The sequence below is a fragment of the Astatotilapia calliptera genome, chromosome 18, assembly GCF_964374335.1.
Source record: "Astatotilapia calliptera chromosome 18, fAstCal68.1, whole genome shotgun sequence".
NCBI lineage: Eukaryota > Metazoa > Chordata > Actinopteri > Cichliformes > Cichlidae > Astatotilapia > Astatotilapia calliptera.
Window position 1 is genome coordinate 10988504 of NC_137439.1, and position 15045 is coordinate 11003548.

Here is a 15045-nt window from a genome sequence, read left to right on the forward strand (position 1 = left end):
CTTCTATAGGAAGAAAAAAAACGCTTAAGTTTTGAAGAAAAGAAATGGATCAACCTCGTAGTCTCACAGTGGTGTGATCCACCAACTTTCCCTAACATGTTTATTTTTGGAAAAGTTTTGGGTTGGGTTGAGTACTCGTTTTCACTCCAGTACAAGGAGTACAGGCAGGCTCTTCTGGCTTCCTCTGCAGCCGAAGAACATGTTGGGCAGCTATAACTGGAGCTGTTTTAATTCTCGAAATGCTGGGAAAGATGCTTTTAGTTCCCTCTTTAACAGAGAGTAGTAAAGGAAATAAGAGTGCTAACCCTTAAGTCATAGCCATAGCAATCTAATAGTTACTAAAACAACAATTGGAAAGTGACTCAGAAATGTAAATGTTAATGAGACATTTTTCCTATTATGCTACATTACATGGCCAAAACTGCTGAGCCCTTACAGATTACACCTACAGGAGCTGCTCAGCCATGAAGCTCCCGGTGTACAGTTTCTGTGCTGATGGTAATTTTGTGTGGTATGCCTCTTTGTGGCTGAGCAGCTGTGGATCCTAAACACTTTGCAGTAACACTACATGTAGTCCACCACTTGCACAGCACTTTGCTCTCAGTCTGCTGGCTTACTTGGAAGCACTTGTCACTGTTGCCAAGTCTATCCCACTACGATACACCAAATCTGCTTGCGCTTGTTTAAAAACTCATCCTATAACATCAAGACTTGAGCAGCAAAACCTGACACACAGGTTCTTATCTATATGGGATATTATGACATCATCATGTTACCTTGCTACCACCTAGCAATGGGTGAAAATGACCATTTTAGTATTCATGTGCCTACATCAACCTTATGAAAGAACTGTATAATTTTACTTTATATTTACAAAGGTTGAATTAAACATGATATATTATGGCACCATCACATTGCCTGGCAACCACCTAGCAGTCAGTGTAGCCTTTCCCTGTTAGGTGTCAAACCTAAGGCCCAGGTAACAGAATTGGCCCAGAAGACCAACTGGACAACTTCCATTCGCTTCCGCTTATCCTTTTCAGGGTCGCGGGGGGCGCTGGAGCCTATCCCAGCTGTCATAGGGCGAGAGGCGGGGTACACCCTGGACAGGTCGCCAGTCTGTCGCAGGGCTAACACACAGGGACAGACAACCATTCGCACTCACATACACTCGCACATTCACACAATGGCAATTTGGATTTTCCAATTAACCTATCCCCTCAAGCTGCATGTCTTTGGACGGTGGGAGGAAGCCGGAGTACCCGGAGGGAACCCACGCAAACACGGGGAGAACATGCAAACTCCTCACAGAAAGACCCCGGCCTGATGTTGGAATTGAACTCAGGACCTTCTTGCTGTGCGGCAACAGTGCTAACCACCGTGCCACCGTGCTGCCCTGAAGGAAAATATGAAGGAAGGCATCAATTTTGTACTTTTAACTGTATTTTTATACATTTTACAGCTTTTCCTAATGAAACAAATCTCCCCATTCATACTGCACCAAAGTAAGTGATAGTGGTAGTGAAAGTAAGTGATAGGCAAATAGAAACGTTCCTCCCCCCACTATGTACTATAGAAATTTTAGCAGTTACTAGTGCACAGTCCTACAACAGGATATTTTCTGTCATTTTTTGTTAACTGGAGTTAATAAAAACCTTAAATGTTGTAATTACATAACAGCATTGGCACTGAGCTACCAGAACTTGTTTCAGTAATTTTACACATTTATTTCTTGCTTGGTTTAATTTCTGTATTGTTTGTAATTGAATTACTTCTTTTCTTAAATGTAAGCCATATTTGGTCTCATTATGAGTAGGTTGTTGGAACTTTAAACAGCATTTCCATATCATATAAAGGAGGTTGAAAAAATATTATAATAATAACATTATATTGTAATAATATATCCAAATTTCTTAGATTTATAGTAAAATGCTGCAGTGAAGTCTATAATCTTTTAATGTTAGTATTACAGTACAATGTAACAAAATACACAACATTTACTAGCATTACTACTTTGGATAACGTAAACAGCATTTCAGCTGTCTAAATATTATAAGAAATTAAACTCATGTTGATAATTTTTGACAAGTAGAATAATAAGAGGGGAAAAGTTAATAAAACTACTCTTCTGCATCATCAAAAACAGGTTGACTATCTAAAAATGGAAGAGGAAGTGAGCAATTGTACTCTGTCTCATTTAATTTCAGTTTTATCCTTCAGTTTTATTTAGTTGTATTATTTCTCCTATTATTATTATTATTATTATTATTATTATTATTATTACATTACAAACCAATAATAAAGTTATTAAGACTTTTATTAGTCTTTTATATCTGCTTGAGCACTTTACATTCTCTTTTGGTAGGTTTGCATCCATTACTATAGTCACTGTTTTTCACTTTCTCGATCAGTAATTACAGGAACTGTTTATATTGCTTTTAACACTGCGTTATTAAAACTGCAGCCGGGTCTGCGAGTACGGAGGGGTTAAAAGAGTTTGGGTGGTTTTACACATCACATCCCATTTCATTGATCACCTCTGACGGTGCTGCATCGTGCTGATCAATTCCTCCATGCCTGTCATCCTCTACGAGGGCTGGCAAGGTTATAGAGAGTGGGGATGAATGGGCCATTTTGGCTCTAGGGTGTCGTGAGCGGGATGGAGCCGAGGACCCTCCCCGGGGCTCAGCACCTCACCCTCCGCTCCGTTTGAGCCAAAATGTCCCTGCTGCTGCAGCGGTGGCGGCTGGACCACAGTGCAGGCTGGACGGAACTGAACGGTTGGAGGTTTGTCAAGTTTGACACTAAGGGTTGGTTCAACACCGGAAACTGCGTGATTGTTTGCGGGAAAGTAAGAGCTCAGAAATTAAACTTTAATAATAAGTGGGAATGGTATTAAATCATATGTTACATATACGTGATAAAAGGCTATAAAGTGCAGTCCTTTTAAGAACCTTTAATTGCTTAAGTAATTTCTAACTAAAAAAATAGTCTGTTCCTCCTTTACAAATATGTGTGGGTTTAGCCTAATATTATAGACTGTCAAATAGATTTGAACACAGCCAGACCTTTGACTATATTACTTTTAAATCTTCCTTATTTGAAAACTATTTTCTTCCTGTTTTATAAATAAGCAAATAGTCAAATCTCTCCCTAATATTTTAGGGTCTTTCCCTTACAACACCATGAGGTGACTGTGGTGTAGAAATAAAACTGAATTGAATCATATTAAAAAATGTGGATGTTTAGTATTTCTTTTCCTGTAAATTTGCTAGTTGTTCTTTTTTTCATTCATTATCTGTTGAATATATTCTTCTTCTTCTTATTTACTACTAACATGGACTGGCTTTTACTGAAAGACCCCTCCAAACATGTTTTAGGAATAAAAAAAGAAAAAAGAACTTTCCTGAAAGTTGTTTATCTAGTTATAAAATAATACAATAACAACTTACACGTAAAACGTACACACTTTGCTGTTACAGCATCAAAAAGATGGGTTGTTTTAATCGATATATTATCTGTGACCGAATTGGTTGTTTTTCTTAAAGGTAAACATAGTAATTACAATTTTGGTTGGTGTGTTTATTTTATAAAGCAGTTTGAAACAAAAAAAATAACTAAAGAAATGTAATGATGATGTCCAAATTAATTAGATCTGCATTCACAGTTTTTCTCTTGGCGTTATAATGTAACCTCTAAGGGAGATGCTTTGCGTCTTATTTTGAAAACCGGTAGTTTAGGATATCCATTTTGGCTGACTTATCGCTGCTCCTTCTTTTCCCCAGTATTAAACCTTGGGGGAGGGATCCTTGAGTGCTGCTGTCGCACAACTACGCTAGACTAGAAGCTTTACTTTCCGACTGTTTGAATCAGGCAGGCAGGCGGTGGTGGGTCTACGCGAGACGGATACTCAAAAATAGCTCTGAAAGACGATCAGGTATGGCGGATGCTAACGGAGGGGCTCCGCGGGACTTTACGTAAAGATGAGGATTCCTCCGGTGAGTAACTGGATTTGTTTTCGTGACATTTCACGGGTCTGCTGTTGCTCCAACGTTTACAAAACCGCCATTGCAACGCCAACTATCGATGCAGCCCAAGTGAGCGTGGACGGCTGCGGTGCTATCTTTTTTGGCTTATTTGGTGGATAAACGGTGAGGAATATGGAGAAGGTGCCGTTACGGTAACACTATATCTTACGTCTATTACACAACGCGCTCTCCTTTACATTGCCAGCTGCGGATAGACAGCCAGTGAGGTTGATAGCAGTGCGACAGGAGGAAAATACTTTGGTGTGGGTGACTTAATGTGAGGAGGAAGGCTTTTATGGTTTCTATTAACCGTTATGACTGTCCGTTAGCAACGGAACCCACCGAGTCAATGACGGCGTGAGTGTCCGCCAGAGCAGCAAGTCTCTCCCGTCACTCGGCGCACGACTGCCCGCTCAATCTTTAGGGCTTTCTCCAGTACCGCCAGCTGCTGTTAAGTGCTATTATTTGACGCCTAAAATCTCAGTTTTTGCCACACTGCTAAGACGAATGGGTCAGAATTGTTTTGGAAACTTAACTCGTGGCCTTTGTGAATTTGGTTTAATTCAGCTAGCTGGCCAGCTAATACAACTACCCAAGTTAACAAACAAATAGACAAACACTTCACCGCTGCTGTCGTGTAGCTGCACCAGTTTAACCCACCTTCTTTTAATGACACAGAGTAGCTTTCCATGTGTTTTCCCAGTCTACCTGAGAGTGATCTTCATCCAGCGAGGGTGTGTTTGGCCTGCAGGCACAGCCACAGTGCCACTTATGGTTGCATAATCCAAGCAAGTGGTCATCTATGCGCTCTCAAGGGTTGGTTTGGTGAGCTTTCCTGGTGCTACACCTTTTGTATTTGGTCTCTTTGCTTCTGTCCAGGTCTTGGATAGTCAAGAATTTCAAAATCAACTCGGAATATATTAAAAAAAAAGTGCAGTTCAGCTAGGATAACTTTTTTTTTTTAAACGTTTTGATTAGGTAAGTTATGCTTCTCAGGTTGAACAGTGCTACTTATGATTTTATAAGCTAATCAAATGGTCGTCTACCTGCTCTGCACAAGTGCACATCTACAATAAAGACTAGGATCCTTTTTGAGTGATCTGTATCTTTTATCCTGGCAATTTCATTAAAAAAATGATATTATGCCTTATAAAATAAATTCCTTGCACTTTCTAATAGATTTTAATAATACAAGGGGTTTCCCTTTGGTGCTGGCTTGAACCTCTCTGGTGGGTGCTAGAAATTCAGGTTACCAAATAGTTGAAAACTAAATTTAAAAAGGGGTTATAATAACATTTAGACTGGATTTTGATTAATGCTCTGCTCTATGTCAAAGTCCTCTCTTATCTATCTGCTGATGATGAGCAGTTTAAACATGGTCTGGTGCAAAATATTTGCAACACAAGTCCCTTTCTTTACAGCTCCCTGAATTACTGACCTCTTATGTCAGTGAGTAGTCTCTTAAAGGGGACCCATTATGAATATCCTTTTTTTGCCACTGTTATGTGAGTGGATGTGCATATTACAAATGCTCAAAAATGGAAAAGGTGAAGTAATGAAATAATGTCAGTGTTGTATATACAAGAAACCACTGTCAGCGAAAAGCTCAGGCTTCACACTGCTCTGCATGCTCTGTTTCAGGTAGTTTTGTCTCTCTTTGATGCCAGCAGGAGCAGATATGCCTAATTTCGTCATCTCAGGCGCAAAGTGCTAGCTTTGAGAACAGAAGCTCCACCCACAGTCCGTCTGTTTGAAAGGGACAGCCAATTAGAAGAAGGTTGGCTTAAAAGAGGAAATAATACAGCTTGTCATTGAGTTGGTTTTGTATCTATGGTAGTTTAGTCCAAACAAACTTTATCAGGTTTCTTGCTGATGCGACTTTTGCATTTGCTGTCCAGACTTTAGTCCAGGCCTGGAGGTGGATTTATCCAGAAGTAGGCCTGTCCCAGGGGCACCTTGAATAGTCATCAGCAATGGCAAATTAAAAAATGAATTTGGGACCAAAGAAAAAGCCACATCACCACCACATATCTTAACGTATATTTATTAATAAAATGGTACTAGATGGTATTTGGCAATATTAATGTGAAATTATTTTTTTCCCATGAAGCATAAAGATATCCCACTTCATCTTCAGGTGGTTATAAATCCCAGTGAGGATGTGTGATTCAACTGATCCAACAGACGCCCGTGTAGAGACGGGCTCTCATGTGTGCAGAGACGTCCCAGATGTAGGTTACTGTATGCTTTCAGAAAGAATTACAAGTCTCCCCAATGGCAGACCAGCAGCCAGTCTCCCTGTGCTGATTTTTCTTTCTTTGTAGTGGTGGTTAAATGTAGATCAAACATGAGGGAGAAAGGAAGCTCGTAATAGCTTCTGACACGTTCTGTGAAGCAGAGTAGCTCTTTATAACAGGAGGACAGCTACTTTCCTCTTTCCTCCTGAAGGTAAATCTCAGGGGATTTAACTTTTTCAACCTCTCCTGTCAAAGAAATTATTTTATTTTTAAGCGAGCATGACCTTTCAGAGGATACAAACCTGTGGCATGTTTTCCTTTTATGTGTTTTTGCTTTTATTTATTTTGTCTTGAAGAGCAGGAAAAAAAAGCTTAAAGCAGTAGAAGGAGGAGGTAGGACAACTCCCAGTGTACTTCCAGCTTGGGCGTTAAGCATAGCACACATTACATAATAATGTGTCACTCAGTTTGGCGATCATGCTGGTAGAAAGTGATGTCAGTCTATTCTTAAAGAGAGGAAGCGATCACTTGAGGTTTCCTGTATTCACCCTCAGTAGACTGCGTCTGGAACACGGCGGTGCTGGATGTGGAGCTAAAAACATTGTTTCTCAGGATGTGAGATCGTAGTCCTGGGAATTCTTATAGCATGAGAAATAATAGGAAATTCAACGCGTTTTTATTTTATTTATTTCATGATTTATAACATTTACATTTTTTTGTTTCTCCAAATCCAGAGTTGCCGGTTAATCTCACAGCTCCAGATAAATATCATTCTAACTCTTGATTCATCCATTGATTATTTTCATGATTACTTTTTAACAGTGTGAAAAGGGCAGCCTGTTTTCTTTAGTTTCTGTAAATTAAAAGTCTTGGCCAATCACCTATTGTTTGCCTAACCATAACTTTCAAAGGCAAGTAATAAAAATTACACTTCTTATTTAAAAATATAGTTGCAGATAATAATAAATAATAAATACATTCAGTGTTTTCTTTTTACAAAATGTTATGTCCTACTTGTTTGTGTCATGTACATGTTTGCTATGGAAAATTAATCCCTCCCTGAGGATGAATTTATGCTAATCTACTTATAATTTACTACTAATACTAATCTATAGTAATGTACTATACTGCTTAGAAGGAGCCTGAGTTTCAAGTGATCTTGAGCAATAATTCTCCTGTCTTTCTGAAGGTTTTTCAGAGTTTTTCTCTGAGCATTGCCTGCTTTTTCACTCATTGTAGTCCAGTTCTTATATCTGACAGTTTTCAGAAGAATATTTTTGTTTGCTTGTTGGTTTGTTAAGCCACTTAACACTGACATTATTTATTCCAATGTAAAAAACACCCCTAACTCAAGAGGTGAAGCAGTGTTGTCTACACATAAGACAACTTGGCTAAGACCCAGTTTTAAATTCTATTTTTATGCAGCTTATGGGCAGCCTGTCACAAAGACACATAAGTTGTTCCATTTTCATTACTTAAATTTACAAAAAATACCCAAGAGAACACAGTTTGACTACACAAAATAGTATTTTTGACCAACAAGGTCTTTATGTCCTTAAGAAATGGGAAATCCAGCAAAGACCTGTCAGAAGACATTAGAAATGCATCTGGCTCCTCAGTTGATCCATCTACTGCTCACTGAAGACTTCTGTAATGATCTCTGTGGACAGTATAGCAAATTAGACAGGAACTGGTCTGAAAATGGGTGAAATTATTCAGTGATGAATAAAAGTCAGATTTGGTGTTTTTGGTTCAAATCTTTGTCGGTGTGTACAAAGGAGTTGGGAAGAGAATTAGAACAACAAGTGTCTACAGAGTTATCTGTAAAGCACTGCAGAGGCTCTGTGGTGGATTGGGGCTGTATTTCTGCCAATGGTGTTGGAGATTTTGTCAAAGTTCAAGAAATTACAAATGTAAAAAAGTAACATCAGATTTTGATCCTCTATGCAAGATCATCTTTAAAACAGCTTCATTTTCAGGATGACGATGATCCCAAACACACTGCTTATGCAATAAAAGAATAGCTGGATAGAAAAACACACAATGGAACATTATCTTGTCATGGATTGGCCTTCCTAGAGAACAGAAGCACTGAAGCAGTGAGGGATCATCTTGATAGAGAACAGAACAAACAGCAGCCAGCATGCAAAGAAAGAGCTTTGGATGTCCTTCAAGAAGCCTGGAGAACTATTCCTGAAGACCACTTGAATAAATTACAAGAGAGCTTAGATTTTAAAGTTTTAAAAGAGACATTAATGTTAATTCCTAACTCTGTGTTTTTATTCTTGGACAGTAAAAATGTCTGTCAGACATTCCAATTTGTTTTTTCTAATTTAAATGTTTCATTTTGTCAGAACAACATTCCAATACCAAAAAATAAGCAAAGTTTTGGGGTTTTCTTGTATCTACATATGTACTGAAAAATTATGTCAGTATAAGACTATAATATCTTTCTTTCTGCGATGGACAAAAGGAGACAGATTTTCAATGCGAGTTATTAAATGGCCACAAATACTAGGAAAATGCACAGACTTATGTTAAGTAAGTTAATGCACACTATTTGCAGACTGATTGTGCTTATGTATGCAGTTACCCGCCCCCCCCCCCCAAAAAAGGTCAAATTTTGAACCAAGAAATAGAAAGTTTGTGCATAATTGAATGCAATTAGGACTGTAGTTTATGATTGATGATTAATATACTCTGCCTTAAACCAGTGGGAGCTGGCAAGGGCTTCATATTCAGGCAAGAAAATGATAAGGAAGAAAGAAGTTATTTAATTTTTTTTCATTTTCTTTTGCTTATAAAGACAATTTTGTGTTTAAATCATTTACATCAATTTGCGATACTGGTCTGTGTACGCATGAATGCAGCCATCAGCGATGGCTTCTAACCGGGTTACCGTTTGCCGTCAAACTCCCTTAAATACTTAATGAGCTGTGACCAAGTCTGAACACTTAGAAACATTTATGGAGGACATTTATTTTTAATTTCACCAGGAAATCTTGGGTCATTCTCAGGGTTCAGATGGCAAAAACACCAATTTTACTCTTGAGTAACTTTTGGCTTACAGGCACAGACTTTTTTTTTTTTTTAACAGACTTGTAAGGGAAACGCGTGTGGAAATGATAACTTTAATAATGAGCAACTAATATTTAAGGAGCCCATGCCAATGAGTGACCTAAATCCTGTTGGACTTAAATGCTGTTAGTAATGGGTTCATGGTCTTTTAATTGGTGTGACATGTGAAGTGCACGTCATACCAATTAAAGGGCCTGCTCATAAAATGTGGAGAGTAGAGGACATTTATGTGCACACATTCAGGAAATAGCCACAAATGTAACACAAAATTGTTAGAAATATACTTGTAGTAACCCATGAAATATTGAAATAGTCCAAAGCTTGTGTATAACCAAAACATAAATGTCTGATTACACTAATGATTGTAGAGGATATCCACCTCATTGGCGAGGAAGCGAATGCTGCTCCCTCTCAGGAAATAACAACAGGATACAGGAGTCGTTGTTCTGATTGCGTGGACCTAATGAACTGTTTAGCATTCTGGTATGTCCGAGCTTCCTCGCTGTTTATGCCCTTGTCTTATTTAATTTGGCTGCCGTGCCAGGCAGGTCCAGTCGGGTATGGTTTATCATGTTAGTAGCCTGATGGGCCACTTCAATATTAGCATGTCTGGCTGACACTGGAGCGTGACTGTTGGAGTGAGCCTGGAGATCAGCTGCTGGTTGCTCGATTTAAAAATAGTTCCTTGTTGTGTTTGGTACGTGTGCTCGTATTGAGCTTAACCAAAGTTTCAGTTAGGGCTGGGCAGTTAATTCGACTTTTAATCTCAACTGATTTTGATGACCAGCAGTTATGAAAATGAAATAAATTGGAAGGAACGGTTACTGATTTGCATTCATGATCAATACAAAGCTGTAGTTCTTTTCCAATTAATTAAAGCTCACACCTTTCCTTTACACTTGTGCGCTTCCACCCCTCTAAAGGTTTAGATTCATTTGCTCTTTAGTTCAGTTCTAACAAAGATGACTCAAAGAGAGCCCTAAGTTAGTAACATTGATCTAGAAAATTCTCTCACTTTCAGTTGAATATGAAGGATTATTAATGGTTGCCGTCATGAAATATCACACAGTTCTTACATTTTTGGTGGGGTGTGCCAGTTGACCGTTTCCCTGTGGCTGCTGTTCACTGCCAACACTGCCTCCCGTCGCCTCAGTCTGCACTGCCGGCCTCAGACATCCTGCGGTAAAGACAGATCAGTGGTTACCCTTGAGTGATAGGCTGTTTAGGTAATAATTAAAATGATTATTCTATTTCAAATGAAATAAAATCTGTTTAAAAAGAAAACTGATTGATTGAATAAACATGTTAAATAATTAAGATTATGATACAAACCATTATTGTGCTGCCCTGCCTCCAGTCCGCTGTAAGCAATCCGTTTCAAACAGGCTCTTAAGATCTATCTATAACAGGGGTGGGCAACTCCAGGCCTCGAGGGCCGGTGTCCTGCAGTTTTTAGATATCACTCTGGGTCAACGCACCTGAATCACATGATGAGTTCATTCATTACCTCTGGAGAACTTCAAGACATGGTGAGGAGGTCATTTAGTCATTTAAATCAGCTGTGTTGGATCTAAAACCTGCAGGACACCAGCCCTTGAGGCCTGGAGTTGCCCACCCCTGGTATACAAGCAGGAAAGCTCCACCCACCTGCAGTTCAAATCTTTTGTTTACAAGGGGCAGCCAATCAGAGGAAACCTGTCTTAAAGGTAGTGAGAATGGAGCTAAAAGTGTTTGGATTGGGTTTTTTTGGTTTTGGACTTTTGTTCGGACAAAACAAGACATTTAAAAATGAACAGCACGCTGTTTAAATGAGAGAGTAAATAACATTGAAATATATTGTGTATCGAGTTTATTATTGAGGTTTATTCCAGAATAGATTAGTTTTACATTTCATGCCAGTCTGTCAAGTTATTGATGAGGCACTGATTTTAAAACCACAGATGTGCATTAGCCAAAGAAAATTTAAACACAGTGTTGTGGCCTCTCTATCAAATAAATCATTAGTGTATTGTTCACAGAGGGGTTATAATAATTATCAGCTGAGCTGTTCTATCATGCACAATCTCGATATTCTTGCTTTACTGTAGGCGGCATCACACGTTTTCTTCTTTGATGGTTTTTGATGAGTTGCAGCATGTTTGTACACAACATGTTCTTAAGAATTTGTTACTGCAGGACTGTTTTCCTCTCTGACTGACACAATTTCATGCACATATGCCTCCTCTGAAGCATCTTTCTGAGTTTACATGTCTAAAAATATGACTTGTTCATGCACTTTGACTAAAGATGCATTATTCAACGCCTCTGCAGAGTAATTAAATCTTAATCAGGGATGGGCTCCTGTCCTTATGGAGGCGTGTCTGTGTGAGTGTGTATGTGTTTACGACAGCTCCACTGGATGCTTTTATAGTGTAAGACGGTTTTAGAAGTCTTTCATTAGGAGGGAAACTTCTCACCTGGGGAAAACGATGCAGAGGTTGGCTGAGGTTAAGACTTGGTGCTTAGATGTTTCTTCAGTTCAGCGGTCAGAGCAGGAGGTATGAAGATAATTTGCTCTCCAAAGCGAATCACCTCACACGCTTTAGTTGTAATTTTTCCTTTTAAACTTCACTTTTTTTTTGTTCTTTGTCTTGCTGATGCTACTTTAGTGTCCAGCAACATCCTCCAGCTATAGACTTTATATAAAAGATGGTGGATTATAGCGCCTGTGTCTGGTGCCTTGCATCTGCATTCTTTCTAGTAGCCAACAGGAGGTTGACTCCTTTATTTGAAGAAGTCTGGTTGTATAAAATTTTTGACACCCCTCAACTTTGACCTCTGTCAACTTTGCTGATGTCTTATTTCATACAGAATGGTGTTCTCTTTGTAAATTACAGCGCTCAATGGAAGGACAATACAGCAGAGTGTCCTTTAAGGTTGACCTACCTTGTGATTGACAAGCTCACATGCAATACCAAAACTTCCACTATACTGGTGAACACGCACAACTCCAAGTGCTGTCACATTTGCGATATCGATAATTACAGTAAGTACTGGTTTTGGTGACATGCCTACTTAAATCATGCCTTAAATCAAACAATCAGTAAAAACATGGCACTTTTGTCTGACTAAAGTAAACAACCTCTTCACTGTGGATGTGTCCATTTCTTTTATACAGTCAATGTCTCTAGCTTTTTTTTTGTTTTGCTCATTTTTGATTCAGTTATTTGAAAAACTAGTCAATATGACTTACATTAAAGAAATGCGTAATAAAAATGATTCTCAAAAAAGAAGTTGTTGAGATTATGCAGATAACAGTTTATTGACTCTCAGTATTTCTTAGGGTCTAGCAAAATTCAGTAACATATAGTAGTAGTAATAGTATGAAAATGAAATATCTAACTCTTGTTTAATCTTCTTTTTAAATCAGACAATTCCCAAACCAGTAAATAAAGCCATCGGCTATGAATTGCATGCTGTTATAATCAGTGTTGATCAAAGTCCTGCAGGCTGTTAAATTTTGTAAAAACTCAAGCACCATGTAGTACAACCTAATATTTCAGTTTGTTCACTTTTTATTCAATATTTTAACTTGCGTGGCGCTTTTCCCACAAGTATAAAATCATTTAAGTTACCTGAACGCATCATTTTCCATCAGATCAAAGAGACTTTGAGCTATTTGCCCATTTTTAACCTCTTGACTTGAAAAGGGTCCAGAGTGGATTGTTTGTATACCATTAGCTCAGAGTAACATTCGCTTTCAGGAGCTTTGTATTCCAAAGTAAAGTCCCTAAAATGTTAGAAAGTAAGCCCCCGATACTCAGTCGACTCAGCTGCACAAAAGGCATGGAATGAAGCCCTGTTCCTCTTTCTGTCAGGAAAGCTCTGGACTCGATCATGTATTAGCTTTTTGTTTGTTTTTTTTTGTTTTTTTTGGGGGGGGGGGTTCATTTTCAAGAATTTTGGCATATGAGTTTAGAGAAAATTTTCACCGCCCTGCACCTGTGGAGTGTTTTTAAGCATGCAGTGCACAAGTTGATTGAATCATTCATCGTGTTTTAAATGTCAGTCTGACAACTTGTATTGTTCGGTTTGTTTTTACTGGCTGTGAATATTTCAGTTTTTCACCACTTTCTCAGAAAAGTAATGGAAAGCACCTCTGGTGAGCTCCAGCAGCACTACCTCAGTTTACTCCTGTTTGTAGCCGTGATAACCTCCGTCAGCCCTGTTCTTCTGAAATGGTACAATCCCACATCCATATTCCATGTTTACGCTCCTGTCCGGTGCCTTTACGGTTTTGTGCTGACGTCATGCCCCCACTTGCATCTTAAACTAAGCGGGAAATATGTTGACTCTGCTCATTTCTGCGAGGCCTTGGCCCTGTGGAATATTTGGTCTCTGGTGTAATCCGTGGTTTCGTTTGTCCTTATGAGGATGACCCTGAAGTTTAACCTGGCTGTTACTCATTTGCAGCCGCACCACATTACATCCTCGCTCCAAGGTCTCCTCGTCAGCAAGGACACATGGGGCAGGTTTACTGTACAGGCTTCAGCTGCTGTCCATTCATAGCTCTGATTACCCTGTCAGGCTTTGATGGGCAATGCGTATAATAATGTGCAGCATAGCATACATGGTGATCGGCCGTTGCTGGGTATTGTTTATTAGCTTTAGTCTAAGAGAGTAGCAGCATGAATGTGAACACTAAGCTGTCTGATGTGTAGCTTCCCTTTTTATGAGCATAATAAAGTATCCGCTTGTTAACTAATCGACCCCTTTTCAGGGTCCAACTGTTTCCTGCGTTGGATGAGGCTTTCATTTAAAAAAAGAATTAAGAGCTGCACTGACTTTTTTTCCTCCAAAATATTCAGTTGTTATTTTTGGCCTCTCCAGCTTGTTATTAGTACTGTCTATTACCCCTTGGAGCTATGTTTTTAAGAAGACATGATGTACTCTACAGCCCATAGGCTCAAATATTTAATCTTGTCAACTTGGGTAAGATTTCAGTGTGGACGTTAACTTAAATCAGCAATACAGCCAATGAATCCACCACCAGCTGGGTCCCATCTTTGTGAAATTTACATGTTGTTCTTGATTGAGTTCCCTCTGCGTTCTCTGGATCCCTCCCACAGTCCACATAGGAAGCATATTAAGTTAACTGGTGAGAATTTGCCATAGTTAGAAATGTGAGCAAGATTGGTAGTCTGCGTGCTAGCCCTGCGATAGATTGTAAACCTGTACGCCAGCTCTTGACCCCATGACAGGGTTAAGAAACAGATGGATCTGGCTTGTTAACAGAGTGCAGCTTGGAAACAAGCTCCATTTTCACTTATTTGCCCAAACTTTGTCACACAGATTCCTGTCTCAAGACCAAAACACCGGTTACCCTTAAGTAACACGGTGTCTTTGCATCACTTGGTTCCCTGTCACTCTGTTTTTTGGAGCTGCCTGAGCCACAGGCTCATTTCAAGTGGAGCACAGAAGCATTGCAGCCAGAGATGAATTAAAACGAGTCTCTCTCTTTCTCCTTTTAATATCCTGCATTGGACTTTATTGCTTTTAAATATAGTGACAGACCTTTTCACAAGTACTAGACTATTAGCTAGCATTGCCCAGTACACCTTGATCAGTGTGCAATTTTGTAAATGTGTTGTTATTAGCTCCTTTTTTAAAAATGTTTAATGCAAACTGTGAGTGTGACGCCACAGTTCTCCAAGCACATGTTT

The 15045-nt window shown here is 39.1% G+C and overlaps 1 protein-coding gene and 1 long non-coding RNA gene across 6 annotated transcripts in view; one reads left to right on the plus strand and one right to left on the minus strand.

The window, feature by feature from the left end:
• Positions 1-3752: 3752 nt before the first annotated feature.
• Positions 3753-15045, plus strand: part of zfyve9a (zinc finger, FYVE domain containing 9a) — a 36153-nt gene continuing 24860 nt past the window's right edge. For 4 of the 5 annotated variants that reach the window (XM_026150267.2, XM_026150269.2, XM_026150270.2 and 1 more), the window contains exon 1: positions 3753-3998. The gene's annotated coding sequence lies outside the window, so the exon portion shown is untranslated. Of the gene's footprint in view, positions 3999-4031; positions 4152-15045 lie in introns of those variants that run through there. The other variant, XM_026150268.2, reaches the window with a different exon arrangement.
• LOC145421692 (uncharacterized) lies at positions 7803-10799 on the minus strand. The gene is made up of 3 exons (XR_013903047.1): positions 10676-10799; positions 10420-10520; positions 7803-7925 (listed from the first exon to the last, which is right to left on the minus strand). It is a non-coding gene; the product is annotated as an uncharacterized LOC145421692 (long non-coding RNA).